At 31.2% G+C, this 17,967-nt stretch overlaps 2 protein-coding genes across 2 annotated transcripts in view; one reads left to right on the top strand and one right to left on the bottom strand.

Moving 5' to 3' along the window:
- The window catches only part of LOC127710030 (cadherin-23-like), a 181,849-nt gene that overhangs the window by 48,667 nt on the left and 115,215 nt on the right, over positions 1-17,967 (bottom strand). The gene's annotated exons all lie outside the window — the stretch shown is intronic.
- Positions 16,050-17,967, top strand: part of LOC127710036 (uncharacterized) — a 107,123-nt gene continuing 105,205 nt past the window's right edge. Inside the window, exon 1 of the mRNA XM_052215759.1 lies at positions 16,050-16,110. The gene's annotated coding sequence lies outside the window, so the exon portion shown is untranslated. The remainder of the gene's footprint in view (positions 16,111-17,967) is intronic.

Below are 17,967 nucleotides of genomic sequence, written 5' to 3'. Positions count from 1 at the left end.
CCTCACATAGATGTTTTTTTTTTATGTTACATGACCTCATACAGAAAATATTTCCATACACCAAATATAGTTGACCTATTGCATACAGTATTAGAAATACAGACCAAAACACAAAAATCTAACATCGAGCAATGAACTGTGAAAATGAGGTCAAGGTCAAATAAAACTTGCCAGACTGACATGTACATCCTAAAATTTTCCAAACACCAAATATAGTTGACCTATTGCATAAAGTATTAGAAAAACAGACCAAAACACAAAAATTCAACATAGAGCAATGAACCGTGAAAATGAGGTCAAGGTCAAATAAAACTTGCCAGACTGAAATGTACATCGTAAAATATTTCCATACACCAAATATAGCTGACCTGTTGCATTCAGTATTAGAAAAACAGACCAAAACACAAAAACTTAACTTTGACCACTGAAACACGAAAATGAGGTCAAGGTCAGATGATACCTGCCAGTTGGACATGTACACCTTACAATCATTGCATACACCAAATATAGTAAACCTATTGCTTACAGTATCTGAGATATGGACTTGACCACGAAAACTTAACCTTGTTCACTGATCCATGAAATGAGGTCGAGGTCAAGTGAAAACTTTCTGACTGGCATGAGAACCTTGCAAGGTACGCACATACCAAATATAGTTATCCTATTACTCATAACAAGAGAGAAATTAACATTACAAAAAATCTGAACTTTTTTTTCAAGTAATCACTGAACCATGAAAAAGAGGTCAAGAACAATGGACATATGACAGACGGAAACTTCATAACATAAGGAATCTATATACAAAGTATGAAGCATCCGGGTCTTCTAGCTTTTAAAATATAAAGCTTTTAAGAAGTTAGTTAACGCTGCCGCAGCCACTGACACCGGATCACTATTCCTATGTCGAGCTTTCTGCAAAAGAAGTCACAGGCTCAACAAAAATCGGTAGGGAATCTAGATTGAAAAGTGATAGGACCTGTATGGAAAAGCCATGAGTTTGCAATAGTCACTGTCTGACAGCTGGACAGATTAATATTTCTGTACCCCTATTTATATTGTATACACCTTTATCTCACCTGAATAGCAACCTTTGTGGTTACTTTGTACAATACCTACAGCTTTAATCTCCTGTTGAACAAATTATTGGTAAATCAAATAATTTTCAGGTAACAGTAACTTAAACTAGAGGCTCTAAAGAGCCTGTGTCGCTCACCTTGGTCTATGTGCATATTAAACAAAGGACACAGATGGATTCATGACAAAATTGTGTTTTGGTGATGATGATGTGTTTGTAGATCTTACTTTACTGAATGTTCTTGCTGCTTACAATTATCTCTATCTATAATGAACTTGGCCCAGTAGTTACAGTGGAAAATATTTTGTAAAAATTTATGAAAATTGTAAAAAATTGACTATAAAGGGCAATAACTCCTTAAGGGGTCAATTGACAATTTTGGTCATGTTGACTTATTTGTAGATCTTACTTTGCTGTACATTATTGCTGTTTACAGTTTATCTCTATCTATAATAATATTCAAGATAATAACCAAAAGCTGCAAAATTTTCTTAAAATTACCAATTCAGGGGCAGCAACCCAACAACGTATTGCCTGATTGGTCTGAAAATTTCAGGGCAGATATATCTTGACCTAATGAACAATTGTATCCTGTCAGATTTGCTCTAAATGCTTTGGTTTCAGAGATATGAGCCAAAAACTGCATTTTACCCTATGTACTATTTTTTAGCCATGTCGGCCATCTTGGTTCGCGGGCGGGGTCATCAGACACATTTTTTAAACTAGATACCCTAATGATGATTGTGGACAAGTTTGGTTAAATTTGTCTGAGTAGTTTCAGAGGAGAATATTTTTGTAAAAGTTTACAAAAACTTACGAAAAATGGTTAAGAATTGACTATAAAGGGCAATAACTCCTTAAGGGGTCAAACTGACCATTTTGGTCAAGTTGACTTATTTGTAGATCTTACTTTGCTGAACATTATTGCTGTTTACAGTTTATCTTTATCTATAATAATATTCAAGATAATAACCAACTAGAGGCTCTCAAGAGCATGTGTCGCTCTCCTGTATTTACTGATGCTTTGGAAATCGTAAAATAAGGTTAAAATCATAATTAATAGTATTAGATAATAGATATTATAATGATATCTAAGATAATAACAAAAAACTGCAAAATGTTTGTAAAATTACTAGCTCAGGGGCAGCAACCCAACAACAGGTTGTCGGATTGGTCTGAAAATTTCAGGGCAGTTAAATCTTAATCTGATGAACATTTTTGCCACCTGTCAGATTTGCTCTAAATGCTTTAGTTTCAGAGATATAAACCAAAAACTGCATTTTATCCCTATGTTCTATTTTTAACCAAGTCGGCCATGATGGTTGGAAGGCTGGGTTATCGGACAAATTTTTGAAACTAGATACCCTAATGATGATTGTGGCCAAGTTTAGATAAATTTGGCCCAGTGGTTTCAGAGGAGAAGATTTTTGTATAAAGCTAACGACGACGGACGACGGACGCCAAGTGATGAGAAAAGCTCACTTGGCCCTTTGGGCCAGGTGAGCTAAAAACGACAAAATTTCCTTAAAATTACCAATTCAGGGGCAGCAACCCAACAACGGGTTGTCAGATTTATCTGACAATTTCAGGGCAGATAGATCTTGACCTGATAAACAATTTTACCCCATGTCAGATTTGCTCTAAATGCTTTGGTTTCAGAGATATAAGCCAAAATCTACATTTTACCCCTATGTTCTATTTTTAGCCATGGTGGCCATCTTGGTTGGTTGGCCCGGTCACCAGACACATTATTTAAACTAGATACCCTAATAATGATTGTGGCCAAGTTTGGTCAAATTTGGCCCAGTAGTTTCAGAGGAGAAGATTTTTGTAAAAGTTAACGACGACGGACGACAAGTGATGAGAAAAGCTCACTTGGCCCTTTGGGCCAGGTGAGCTAATAAAAAGAACATAAAAACTAATAAATATATACACTAGAAATTATTATGTATTTAATGACAAAGTTGAAAATGTGAGATTTCAAAGGGAAATAGATAAAATCTTGTGGTGTTAAAATGGAATCACAATGTCATGAAATAGAAGTTATAATTGGAAGAAATATTCTGTAGTATTGTTCCAGTGGAAAAAATATTACAGAATTCGTTTCTTACAGAATAAAGAGTATAGAATATTTGTTCCAATAGGAACAGATATTATGGCATTGTTTATAACAATGATTCCAGTGGAACTTTTGTGAGGCAGAAACAAATATATGTTGACTTACACCCATTAAAACCTGTACTTACATCATCAGGGTCAGTAACTTTCATTGTCAGTCCAGGAAGAGTTGATGCCCCTGATGTCTGTGAACCCATTTCAGTGACATTAACAGTATAACTGGAGAATTCAAACTCTGGTTGGTTGTCGTCCATATCTTGTATATTGACAGTGATGGTGGTATCTGTTCGCTGATTGGTTTCTGTACCGTTTAATTCTATTTCTATTGCCTATAAACAGATAGATACAAAAATCAAACCATGCCAAACAATGACATATCATTTATTAGAATCTATTCATTTTAATCATAGCTGCCATAAAACAGACATTATAAATATGTGTAACCCTGTAAGTGAGCTCCAAAAAGTTGGTGCATGTTTGTTTTTAATAATTACCATCATTATTTTTGGTAATCAGATATACAATTTTGTAGGAAATTGTATGCTCCTCAGATACACTTTTATGTTACTGATGCAGCTCTTATCTTATTCAAAATTACAGAAAATCAACCTAATTTCAAGCTTGTAACACCTGTCTGTTGTTAGGACTTGTTCATCAAAACAGAGGTGAACAGGGTGATTTTATGCTTCACACTACCTGAACATTAAACTGATACCAAGCCTGTAGAAATTCTTCGTTGATAGGGATTGTTCATCAATACAGGAGAGAACAGGGTTTTTTTTTGCTTTACATTTACATAACATCAAACTAATATCAAGCTGTGGAACTTTGTCGATATTTATAGATTTTTTATGGTTTTGAAAACAAGAGTTTCTAGGCTATATAGTAACAAACTCATTGGAGGCGGGTAGCCCTGAGATGAGATGTAGCCTGGAAACTTCCTAGAGTTGAAAGACCATAGACAGTCTGTTCCTAGGCAATGTCAATGGTAGAGGCTCATCCTGTTCTCACTCTACTTGAATGGAGAAAAACTATTCTCAGTCAAGACTAGCTTGATATTGAAAATCATCACACAAAAAGATCAAAGCAAAATATATGAAAATAGCAATATGATTGTTTATTAATACAGGAATTGTCTAGGTTTTCTTACCTGAATATCAAACTGGTACCGAGCCTGTAGAACTTCTCTGTCGATAGGATTGTTTATTAATACTTGAGACACCCAGGTGTTTTCAGCTTTTTTCACAGCATCACCCACTTTAAACAACTGGTTTGGATCTGAAATTTGATAATTAACAATAATTTCAACAAATCTGTTTTTTAAAACACATTATATGAAACACTAATTTATGTTTCTCAATGATTTGAAATGTGGCTTTTCATAACAATTTCTGTACTAACAACAATCAGGAGTACACAGTTGTACTGTATCTTTAATTGTCTACAAGTATGTTTCCACTATAATACCTTTAACTGTCTCTACACATTCTGAAATTTGATTTTTCAATCTCAGCATGTTTTCATTATTGAAATATTTAAAGTCACCATACATGTACTGTACATGCTGCTGTATAAAAGTTTTTAAGGTTTGTTGTCTTTTGAATTGTAAATAGAATTTCTTAATTGAAATGCAATGAATCTGAATGTTTACTTTTAATAACAAGAGTCCACACACTGAAATGTCTAACAGGATTTAAAGAAAACAATTATGCTACAAATATTAAATTAAATTAACATTATCAATGATCTATGTTAATGGAAGTCAAAGTCAGAAGAACCCTGTAATTCCAACATGTAAGTCTAAAAATTCGTAAGGGTTCCGCGGAACCCAGTGTCTCGCCTACTTTTGCTGTTATCTATGTTTTCAGTGTGATAGGGGAATGCACATAATAGATTTACAGCTAAGGAATTAAAACGTTTGAAATGTAGGAAAAAAGTTATGCTTGTAAAAATGAATGCAGTATGCAATCAAATCTATAGATTTATAAAAGAGTTGAAACATAAATTTATTGAATGAACAAATGATAAAGAAGATAATTTTTACATTGTTTGATGATTTATCCCTTAATTCAGACGACGACGGAATGTAGGATCGCTATGTCAACAAAAATGGGGAAAAAATTATTAAAAATTTTCCTCTAGATACTATGTTTTGATTGTAAGAAGCTTCTGTCCAAGTTTGGTAAAAATCCAGGATGGTTTATGAATCTAATAAATGTTTATAAAACTTTTACTGCAGACTGTATGTAATGTTACCTGGAAGAAAAACTAAGTCCATTTATAAGTAATATACAGAAAAACAGGAAATAAATTTTTACAAAATTTCCTTCTAGATACTAGCTTTTGATCATAAACAAGCTTCTGTCCAAGTTTTGTAAAATTCCTGGATAGTTTAAGAAAGTTATTAAAATTTTAAAAACTTTAACCACAGAGTGAATGTAATGTTAACTGGCAGAAAAACTAAGTCCATTTATAAGTAAAATACGGAAAAACTGGAATTTTTTTTTTACAAAATTTACTTCTGGATACTATCTTATGATCATAAACAAGCTTCTGTCCAAGTTTGGTACAAATCCAGGATAGTTTAAGAAAGTTATTAAAATTTTAAAAACTTTAACCACAGAGTGAATGTAATGTTAACTGGCAGAAAAACTAAGTCCATTTATAAGTAAAATACGGAAAACCTGGAATTTTTTTTTTACAAAATTTACTTCTGGATACTATCTTATGATCATAAACAAGCTTCTGTCCACGTTTGGTACAAATCCAGGATAGTTTAAGAAAGTTATTAAAATTTTAAAAACTTTAACCACAGAGTGAATATTTGTGGACGCCGCCGACGACGACGCCGACGGAATGTAGGATCGCTATGTCTCGCTTTTTCGACAAAAGTCGAAGGCTCGACAAAAATCATTTAATACATTTGTACACCAAATATAGTCAACCTATTGCTTATTAAGTTTCTGAGAAACAGACCTAACCACAAAAGCAAAACTCTGATCTTTGACCCATGAGGTCCAGGACAGATGAACTTGTCAGAAAGACATGTATACCATACAAAAATTCCATACACAAATATAGTGGACCTATTGCTTTCAGTATCTTTTCAAACAATTTTTAAAATGAAAACTTAACACTGACCAATGAACCATGAAAATAAGGTCATGGTCAGATGAAAAATGCCAGACAGACATGTCCATCTTAAAACCATACACTACATATAGTTGACCTATTTCTTAGAGAATCTGAGAAACAGACTCAAACACAAAAAAAAATTAACATTGTCCAATTAACCATAAAAATTTGTAAGGGTTCTGCGGAACCCAGTGTCTCGCCTACTTTTTCTGTTAATCGCAGGCTCAACAAAAAATGAGGAAGTAAATCAATAAAAATATTCCTCTTGATACTATCTTTTGAACAAGCTCTGTCCAAGTTTGGTACAAATCCAAAATAGTATAAGAAAGTTATTAAAATTTTAAAAACTTTGACCACAGAGTGAATGTGTTGTTTCCTGGCAGAAATTCTAAGTCCATTTAAAAGTAAAATACGGAAAAAATGGATTAATTTTTTTACAAAATTTCCTTCTAGATACTAGCTTTTGATCATAAAAAAGCTTCTGTCCAAGTTTGGTAAAATCCAAAATAGTATAAGAAAGTTATTAAAATTTTAAAAACTTTAACCACAGAGTGAATGTGTTGTTTCCTGGCAGAAAATCTAAGTCCATTTAAAAGTAAAATAAGGAAAATATGGATTTATTTTTTTACAAAATTTACTTCTGGATACTATCTTATGATCATAAACAAGCTTCTTTCCAAGTTTGGTAAAAACTCAGGATAGTTTAAGAAAGTTATTAAAATTTCAAAAACTTTAACCACAGAGTGAACATTTTTGGACGCCGCCGACGACGACGGAATGTAGGATCGCTATGTCTCACTTTTTCAACTAAAGTCGAAGGCTCGACAAAAATGAAATCAAGGTCAGATGAAACCTGCCAGAATTGTCATTTACATCTTACAATCATTCCATATACCAAATATGGTTGACCTTCAGCTTAAAGTATCTGAGTTACAGACTTGACCACGAAAAGTTACCCTTGATCACAGATTCATAAAATGAAGGGGGGAACCCTGTCTGACATGTAGACCTTGTAAGAAACCCATCTACCAAATATAGTTATCTTATTACTCATAATGATAAGTGAGAAATTCACATCACAAAAAAAAGATAAAAAAAACATTCAGTTTCTTTAAGTAGTAACTGAACCAAGAAAATGAGGTCAAGGACAATGAACATCAGACGGAAACAGAAAAATTTTATTTTGCTAGTTTCACTGAAAAAATTTGACAAGCATACAGACTAGTTCATATATCATACAGACTAGTTCATATATTTAAACATCCAAAGCTAAAATGTACGACATTGTGTAACTTTTGTCAACAAAATCTCAATAAACTTAGCTTTTGGGAATATTTATAACCAATAAAGAAAAATGAAAATCCTATGATGTCATATGACCAAACAGATATTGTACTATAGTTATAATTTACAAAATGCATGCATAATAAAATCACTCAAAAGTAGATCTGAATAATGCTTGACATGTGACATGCAAACACGCCATGCTGAAATATAAAATACTTTATAAAAAGCATTTACAAGATAAGAATTATAACATGCATTAGACTTTCTTTACGCAGCGCATAACTTCATTAACAGTTTTATAAAAGCATTATCATTTAGCATTTTATAGTAATTTTATTTCTAAAGCCTGACTTATGTAATGTTTTTATTATTAGTTGTTCATATACAAAAAACTGACATATAAATTTGACATAAATAAAATATAAAAAAGTTTATTAAAAGCAAAAGAACACCACCCAAGGAATGTTACCTTACCCAACAATGTACTAGATCCCGTAACCTTTACCCTGAGGGGGTGATCAAGTACAGATGGTTAACCTTATGACTCTAACTGACCAAAAAAACACAAAGCTATGTATGGTCAAGTTTATAAATGTCAGAAGTATTTAAAATGTAAGCCAAATATCATTAGATTGATATCTTAAACTGCGGAATTAAAATACTATGAAAGAAATGTCCTTAAACAAAATCTAACAGAATTTTGCAACTGGCTTGAGTTTGTATACATTTATAAATGAAATATAGATAAAAACTTCCTGTCTGAATTATGTAAAAACTTCACTGAACCACAACTAGTTTGAAGAAAGTGCCATAAATTATTTTAAAATTTGACACAGAGATAAAAAAAAAAAGAAGCAATTTAAGCTGCAGCACCCCTTATATTAATGGCTATCATTAGAATATCTTCTTTAAAAGAACAGAAAGATTTCATCTGTTAACGATGCCATTGATGGCATGAAATAATAGCTATTGATGTTAGCACAATAAAAGCCATGAGTACCATAGGATATCATGGTCATCAACTTATAAAATGCTATAAGAGAATAATATCTTATTTAATTCAAACAAAACATTTATTCATAAAGAAAGGATGATTAAATACACCAGTTCAATCTGATTTTGGGGAAAATCAAGGATTTTTCAAAAACAGGTGAAGTCTGAGGATCAAAGGGTATAAACCATAGAGTTTCCAAGGAATTAGAGTAAAAAATATTAGGTTGCCATAACAACTGTAATCACATCTATCATTCTTTGTCATGCTAATATAAAGTGTCAAAACAAACAGTTGTCATGGCAACCAAAATATAACCATCGTCCAAAGTGATGCAAGGATCTGTCACCCTACATAATCCTTATAAAGTTCTTACAAATGAGTATAAAGCACACTTTGTCAGTAGCTGAGATATAAGGTCACATGTACTCTACAATTTCTTCTTTTATATTACTTTCTTGTCAAATTTTTCAGATACCTTATTTTCTAAACATAAGAAATACAGCTTTTATCCAATCAGAATATTATAAAAATGTCTGGAAATCTTGAATCATGTTTAAAAGTACATTTGACCTTAGAAGATTGTTTTGCCACTCTGGGTGTACCATAACATTATAGAGTTGGTTAGCAACAATTACACTTACCGTACGCTTAAAACACAACAGTTAATCAATTAATATCAAACAATAATACAAATCAATCAAAACAATAAAATAATATTTTGAGATGTTTTTCAAATATTTTCTTTTTTCCTTGAGAAATGATTAGTAAGAAACACATAATCAATGATTAGTATACGACTGTATAATTTCTAGATGTGTATCTGTGGTTGTATAACAGTAATGTCCAGTATTACAGACCCTATAATATAACAATAAAATATATTATGGTACAGAAACCTTAAATGAACTTTGAAGGTAAATTCTGTACTAACATTTTCATTTGGAAAACTATTTGATAATTGTTTTTTTTTATTACTGTATTATGATCGTTTGACATTTTTTTTGTTAAAATCTTTTTGCCAATTTAACTCTAAAGTCTGATGTTTTGTTATGAAATGAATAAAAGTAGATATTGGGTATATACATCAATGAGACTTAGTTAACCCAGTGACAATAATAACCAAAAGACATCTAGATTAATATACATCCTTAAACAATAGACAAGTTTCTAACAATATGATAATGTCCAAAAGTCACTTTGATTGAATATCAAACAAGTCAAGCTATGCATCTTCTGTTAAAATTTCACTAAAATCCATTCAATCATTTAAAAAATTTTAAGTTCTGGATGTCTGTTCTCACTTCCACCAATATGAAAGTCTTAATTTTTGTAGAAGAAACTCCCAAAATAAAATAGAAGGTGTAAAAATTGTATTATACAAAATTTTTATATTCTTTCCTTGTTTAGTTGAATTTTATATACAGTAAAACTCTAATTTACTGTCCCAAATTCATTGCAGAACTTACTTAAAGTCAATTCGTTACAAGTCCTTTTTATATCTAAAACTTGGTTATAATGCAAAACCTAAAACTACAGTCACTCTGAAATCTTTGTTGTCAAAATCATCTAGTTTTAATAAACAAGTTTTTGGCATGGTCAATAAAAGGACATATGAAGGTAACTGCCTATCGAATGGTTAGGGTCTCTTCTGTATAAATAAAGCCTTGGCTTCTTTCATCTTTATAGAAAGCAGGGACACAGCAGTCAAACTGCTTAATTGTGTCATAAAAGTATGTAAACCTAAAGAACATTTTATTGTGTGACATAACCCATATGTTCTCTGTAAAAGATCAACAGCTCATTTTGTAGTGATCTCAACCTCAATCATAATACCATAACCATGGATGCTCTCACAGTATAATATAAGGAGATGTGGTATGATTGCAAATGAGACAACTATCCACCAGAGACCAAATAACTTAGATGTAAGCTACTACATGTATAAGTCCCTTCAGACCTTCAAAACCAATACAACTAGAGCAAGCTATAAAAAGCCCTGACATAACAAAAAGTAAAAACAATTCTTTATCATCAACAGGTAGTTATGGTGAACAGATAATAAATTGCTGTTGGAAATACCTGGTTGAAATTCAATTGTTTGACCAACAACTGTCATAACTTACTAAAAAAAAAATTTTTTACATAAAATTCATCTGTATTTTCTTGAATCAATAAAAGCCATGCATGTATGGAAATATAGAACAACTATCCAAGTTTATTACTAAATCTCATGCATTTATTACCTGCATGTCATTTGCTAGTCATCACACACCAGTTATTTGAACTTGTCAAAATAATATACTGTAAATTCAGAAATTAAAGCTGCATTTATTATTGCAAATCCTTGACCTCTGACAAAATTTTGAAATCTAATTAATACCAATGCAGGAAGGAAAATCACCACTGAAATAATGAATGTTTAAGTTTTTAATATTGTGATCCTGATACTGACACATTTTTCGCAATGATAAAAACATTGCAATAATTTCTGAATTTACAGTAATTATCATGAAAATTAAACAGGAATTTCATTAGTTATTTAACATTCTGAAAGTACGAATGAAATAAATGGGATGCAAAGTGTGAAAAGATAAACAACTGGATGGGTGATGAATAGAACATTTAATTAAACCGTCTAACTTCAATGAATGTTGATAAATATTCCTTGAAAACTAATTCCCTATTTAATATAATTTTATCCATTTAAATTAAAATAAATGTGTTAATGAAAGAGATATGATCAGTTGTCATAGGTCACTTATACACAGGTGATTAATTTTTAGATGGTCTGGAACAGATGGTATGTCGTAACTGACATTAACTTATTGTCCTTGATATTTTTTCCATTTTTGACTTCTATTATAATGCATATATGCCGATAAAAAAATCAGGTTGAAACAAACAAATAAATCTAAGTCATTACATGATTATTACACACTAACACTTCTCACTAAAACACACATAAAAATCACACGGTGGAAGTATTTAATTATACATGTTTTTTTTTTAAGTCCAATAACTGAACTTGAAATTGAATTTCTAAAATGAACTGTTTATCAAAATATTTCAAATATATCTAGCTATTATTATGAACATTCATAAGTTTACCTTTGTTAACGATTTTGATTGGTCTAGGAGATCCTTCATCTCCATCTTTAGCAGTCACAGTTGCAACAGGTGTACCCTGAAAAACAGGCATGTCATGTTATTCTTACACCCTTTTTAGTTTCATTTTTTCACATTTCTACCTCAGGATAAAAAGTTTAGAATCATATCCCTTTGGAGAATAATCTTATTTTGAAATATCTAGTTGTTCCTCAGTAGAATTCTTCATATAGCTTTCCTAATTAGAGTAAAAAATTTAAAGTCAGGATACTGAAAAAATATACATGAAAATCATTTCAAAGAATGATGTACATTAAAAAACAAAGGAATATGAAAGGATGAAAATAAACATGATCCCATGTTCTACTCAGAAAAATAGTTTTATTGCAGTTCTAAATCTTGGGAGCAAATGGAATATCTTCAACAGAGCATTTAAAAAACTCAATTTTTAAGCAAAATATACTTACAACACTTAGATTTTCTATAACAAATATTGTAATGGGTGTTTCCATAAACAGAGGGGGCGTGTCCTGTTGATCTTCTATCTCCAACAAAACATTGACAGTTGTCATCAAAGATGGAGCCCCTCCTATCTGTTTATAATTGTCCTGTAAAAATATAAAGACACAGATGTTTAGACTGGATGTGACTGTGTGGATAATAATTAGGGTAAATTATCTGTAATATCATTTAATGTATGTTATACCAGAATGATAACAGATCTTCTGACAACAATGTGATAATCATTCCAAATTCCATGCTCTTAAATCATTTCATGTAAAGGCCCTATTCTGCAGTACATTTTACATGTCAGTCTTTCGCTGTTTATGGATTTCAATGTATTTTAATACTTATAATACATGAGTATGAAAACAAGAATCAACAAAATAAAAGTCAGTAAAATTTATCCCTTAGGACATTTAGGATTCAAGTTGGTCAAGTGTGTTAACCTTCTCAAATGTTAATTGAATGGTTGAATAAAACTGAAGCCAGAGAACTGTGTTAAGGTATTCGTCATTTTATTGTATATTTTTTTTTAAAAAGATAACCTTGTCTTGACCACTTACTTTAGCTTGTATAGTCATGGTAAACCCCTTCCTGAATTCATAATCCAATGGTTTCTTCAAAATGACCGCTCCACTGTATAAACCTTGTCCCAGCTGCTGAGTTGTCAAATTGAAGTACTCACAAGCTTCCACAGTCTGAAATATAATGAGATCTAAATAACAGACAGACATTCATATTTATAGGCAAATTAAAACAAAAAGCAGACATTCAAAGTTTATAGACTTTTTGTGTTTTTTTGCTGTGCATGTACTGGTTTTGTGTTATGGATAGATATCCCATATCCTTTGTTTTTGTATTACAATGTATTTAATTTACCTTATCCAATATCCTTTGGTTTTAAAGTTACCTTCCTAATCCTATATCCTTTTGTTATTCAGAATGCTTTAATAAATAACTACATTAAATTTTACTATTAAATAATGAAAGCAAAGTTTTTAATGACAGTTTCAGTCCTTAATCATTTTTTTTTGAAGAAAATCATTAAGATATCTTCAGAGTTCCTCGAAAAGTGGTGGTCCAAGGTTTTGTCTGACAAGTTTTGGTATTTTGTAATAGAAATAATAGTGGGGACCAGCAGATTTTCTTCAAGGACCACCAGGATAAAAATTTCATTGAATTTCTGTTATATCCGTTTAAGTAATGTTGACAGCCTTGTCTGGGAATGATTGAATTGTTAATCACTTTTCTTGAGAGGAATCACAAGTGATATATCAATACCATGCAAGACTTTTAAATCAATTTTTGGGTTTTTTACCCCTATGTACTATATATTTTTAACAAAACGACAACCATGTTGGTTTTGTAAGTTAATCTGTAGATGCATAAAATATAATTCTGAAACCCAACACCCTAAGTGTCTCTGGAGAAAATCAGAGAAAATGGCAGCCGTTCTATTTGACAGTGATGACCCGGTCAGTCTGCATGTTTTATACATACCAATAGTTGTTACAAGACAAGCTCAAAAACTGATAAAATTGTAATGGTAGTTCTACTCATCATATTTGGTATACGATTCATGAATCTTTCACCTTTGAACAAAATAATTTCCATGAGGAACATATACATACCTGACTATCGGTAGGATCGACAAAACATGTTAATTCAACCTCAGCATGGATACCGATATCACTATCTAATATCCTAATTCCACTGAACACTGTGTTCCCAACAGCTGTATCCTAAATAAATTTGATCAAATTAGGTTACTGCATATCTTTAGTACAACACAATATTTCCAACACCTGTGACCTAAATAGATTGGATCAAATAAGGTTACTGCATATTTTTTGCAGAATGTTTAGTGTGTGTTCCCATTAGTTGTGCCCTTAATATATTGTATCAAATAAATTTCCTGCATATCTAATCTATTATACACCACAATGTTTCTTACAGCATTGTACTTTAATCAATCAGTTGAATTGATGACAAGCAAAAAAGGAGGGATTGGGTATTTGTTAAAATAGACAGCAACTGGAATTCTGAAAGATATCTTGCATGGTAAAAAAATATGATCAAGATGATCAAGTGCAAAAATAAAGTGACAAATGGATTATATAGAACTGTGTATCTACTAAACTTAGTCTTGATCAGAATGGCTGTCCTACTCAGCCATAAAACTATACGCCATTTTGTCCATTTAATATTTTTCCTCAAATAAGTATACCGAGGCATAGAAAAAAACAAACTTTCATAGATACAAGGATTTGGTTTGGAAATTTGGCTGTACTTGTAGAAGTCTTATTACAAAGGAATATCACATTCTAATCTTTATGGTATTGTTGTTCACAAACAGTGTTTAACTCTTCCACATTTTCTATGTGTCTGTCCCATGTCAGTGGTTGTTGTTGATTGCTGTCTATCACATTTATTTCTCTTTTATTATTCTAGTATTAATTACTCATTTGAATTTCATGTTTTCTCATATTTAATCATGTCATCCTTTTATAGCTTGCTATGCTATATGGGTTTTGCTCATTATTGAAGGCCGTATGGTGACCTATAGTTACTAACCTTCTCAGTCATTTGGACTATGGTGGGTAGTTGTTTCATTGGAATTATACCAAAGCTTCTTTGTTTAACATCACAAGGTAGCAGTGATATTTTAATTGCCAAGGCTTTAACTAGACAGTACTTTCAATAGTTTGCTGTCTCATTGACATATACCCCATATCTCTTTTTTTCATATAAAAACTTGAGATTGTTCACTGTTTAGTTGATTATTTAATCGACCAACTTTTGAATTTAAAGGAATAGAAAATCTAAATGTTTGCTTGAAAATTCAAATTCAGTTGAGGTAACAAATTTTTAGGATAGTTAATTCCTATCAAAAACCCTTTGGATGTCTATTTTAGTTAACTTGTGTTGTCTGGTTTGTTCTCTTTGACATGTTGCCCACATCTTTATATATTCCTAATGGTTGTTAAATGATATAAAGACATAGAAATGTAGGATATTCATTATCTTGCTCCAAAGAATTTGTTTTCTTTTCCACCATATAATGTCAGTCTTAATCAGGAAAAGATTTACTCTAGCTGTCTTCTAGCTGTCAATTCAGGACTGCAGCTATAAATAACTCCATTCTTAAACATTGTTTGGCCAATACAATATAATTCAAACCTTACCTCAGGAATTTGTGCTGAATAAGGTACATTCTGGAATTCTGGGTTGTTGTCATTTGTATCTATTACTGTGACTGTTACCGTGGATTGGGTTTCTATGATTTCCTATTTTCAAAAAAATAAAAAAATAAATAAGTTTAGTGAAATAATAATTTTCTTCAACAAATGCAAGAAATTAAAACAGCTGTAAAATTATCTCAACATAAATATGTAGTTTGTTTTATTATAAAAAAAAATAACAAGCGGCTCCAAAGAGCCTGAATCACTTACCTGGTGAAGAAATGACATTTTGATATTTTTGTTTACCTGTAATGCAACCACTTATGTTATTTGTGTTGATCTTGTATTGTTGATCTTTTTAGCAGTGCACAATTTGACATATCTGTTATAGTATAAAAGCAAAAAAATCAAAATATTTCACTTTAATAAAAAAATATTTCAAAAAATTTCTATACAAAAAAGTTTTAGATTTATCTTTAGAGGAAAATTAATTATTATTATATCATATTCATGGTTGTGTCATTTAAATGTTATCTGTTAAGTAGAACAGGTATGATCGATCTATATATAGGTGTGACCTTTAAATATGCATACTGATTATGGAGACGTGTATAAACCTGTTCTAACTTACTTCCTTGTAACTGACATTTTAGAAAAAAAAGGGATAGACACAAAATACAGATGATGTGACAATTCCCTAAATCAAAGAGGTAAACTATATGGTTGAAAAAACAATATCTTTTTTGACAATGTAAAACATGGATTGTATTTGGTTTTATGTATCTTTTAGTTTATTTTTTATATATATTTGAATATGAGTATAAGAAGATGGCAAACCTAACTTCAAATACAATCTGGACTTCAAGAGGACAATAACAACAGACATGTGTAATCACTTTTATATGTTATCACATTAAAGACATAAATATCGATAAATAAGAGTTCATAGGCTAAAATATAGACCTGGTTGAACTGTGTCAAAAAACTTAAGGCCCTGAATATCAACTTTTTTTTTTAAATTGTTAAATACTTATCTTTATTGATTCTGTTGATCAAATACAGTAAAGCCAAAAAAAGAAAAAAAGATCATGATATGTTTTAAGCTTTTCCTGAACAACCCTATTTTGAGTGCCGACCATGATGTTTTCGTGAGCATTCCCTCAAAAACTTTTGAACAATCTCAAGTTTTATAATTTTTATATTTTAAACCTGTTAGTGAAACAAATACTGAGGAAATTGACCTTAAAGGAGTAAGTTCAGTATGGGCCATAATTGGCCCCAATTATAAAGTTCAAGGTTACAAGATGAAAAATGTTTTCAGTTGTCGTAAAGACATGTGAGAAAGTTAAATAGAACTTTTTGTGTCCAAGATTTATTTCGAAAATATTGATTTGTACATCCAAAATAGGTCAAGATAAGAGATTTTGGCGAATTTTGACAAAATAGGCCAAATTTCAACCAAATTTAGGACCAGGAAACATAGAGTGCAGGTGTCGACAAACTAAATATTCAAGTTAGACATGTGAAAGGTCTTTACAAACATTACTTTAAAAGATCTTTTTTGTTGACGTATGCTCTCTATGATTCCTGTCCAATAATCAATGGAATTTTACCCATTTTCATTGATTTTCATTGTGGAAATATAATCAAAATGAGTACTACTTGTGATGTCATGAATAAAACGCAGGTACGTGAATTTTCAACAAAAGGCTTTTTTCCTATAGATCTAGTAACTGTATTAGCTATGATTCATTGTGATATTGTCAATAAATCCCGATTTGAAATTTAATCTAAAAAAGGGGCCATTTTAGGTCCTTGTCGAACCTACTCATTTTAATACAATTTCGTGTTTAAAAAATATTGGGAAAAAAAAGGAATCATTTTTCAATAAAGGAATGTACATCTATTTACCTGATGCAAAACTCCTATTCCTTCTACAGATTTGGTTATACTTTTGATGTATCAACTCTTCAAGATTTCATGAAGCTAAGTTAAATAACATTTTTATTTGTACATGTTTAGGTCATGTCATCCAATAAACCTTTACTATGTGGACCTTGTCATAAAGGAGAAGTAAACACGAAAGCTGACGTCTGGTGTTACAACTGTGATGAAGGATTATGCTCAACATGTTTAAGTCATCACAAAAGATTCAAAGCAACATGTGATCATAAGACAATTGATATTAAAAGTTATAAACCATCCATCCAAGCCATTAAAACAGAATGTAACAAACATAGTCAACGACTCAACTTGTACTGTCCCAGTCATTTAATGCCTTGCTGTGATGAATGTATTTCAACCAGTCATTCAAAATGTACGGGAATAAAAAGTTTGGCAGGTGTCGTAGAGAAAACCAAAATTGCAAAATCAAAGGAAACTGTAGAGACAGTCATAAGTTCTCTCATAAATGTTTTGAACAAATTAATCAGCAACAAATCAGAAAACATCAAAACGGGAGAAAATCAATGTGTAAGCATAAAGAAATCAATAACAGAAATTAGAAAGGAAATAAATAAACATTTAGACCACCTGGAGAAGAAGTTATGCAAAGAAATAGATAGTAT

The sequence above is a fragment of the Mytilus californianus genome, unplaced genomic scaffold (genome assembly GCF_021869535.1).
Source record: "Mytilus californianus isolate M0D057914Y unplaced genomic scaffold, xbMytCali1.0.p SCAF_7, whole genome shotgun sequence".
Classification (NCBI taxonomy): Eukaryota; Metazoa; Mollusca; class Bivalvia; order Mytilida; family Mytilidae; genus Mytilus; species Mytilus californianus.
This window is presented reverse-complemented; position numbering and strand designations above follow the sequence as displayed.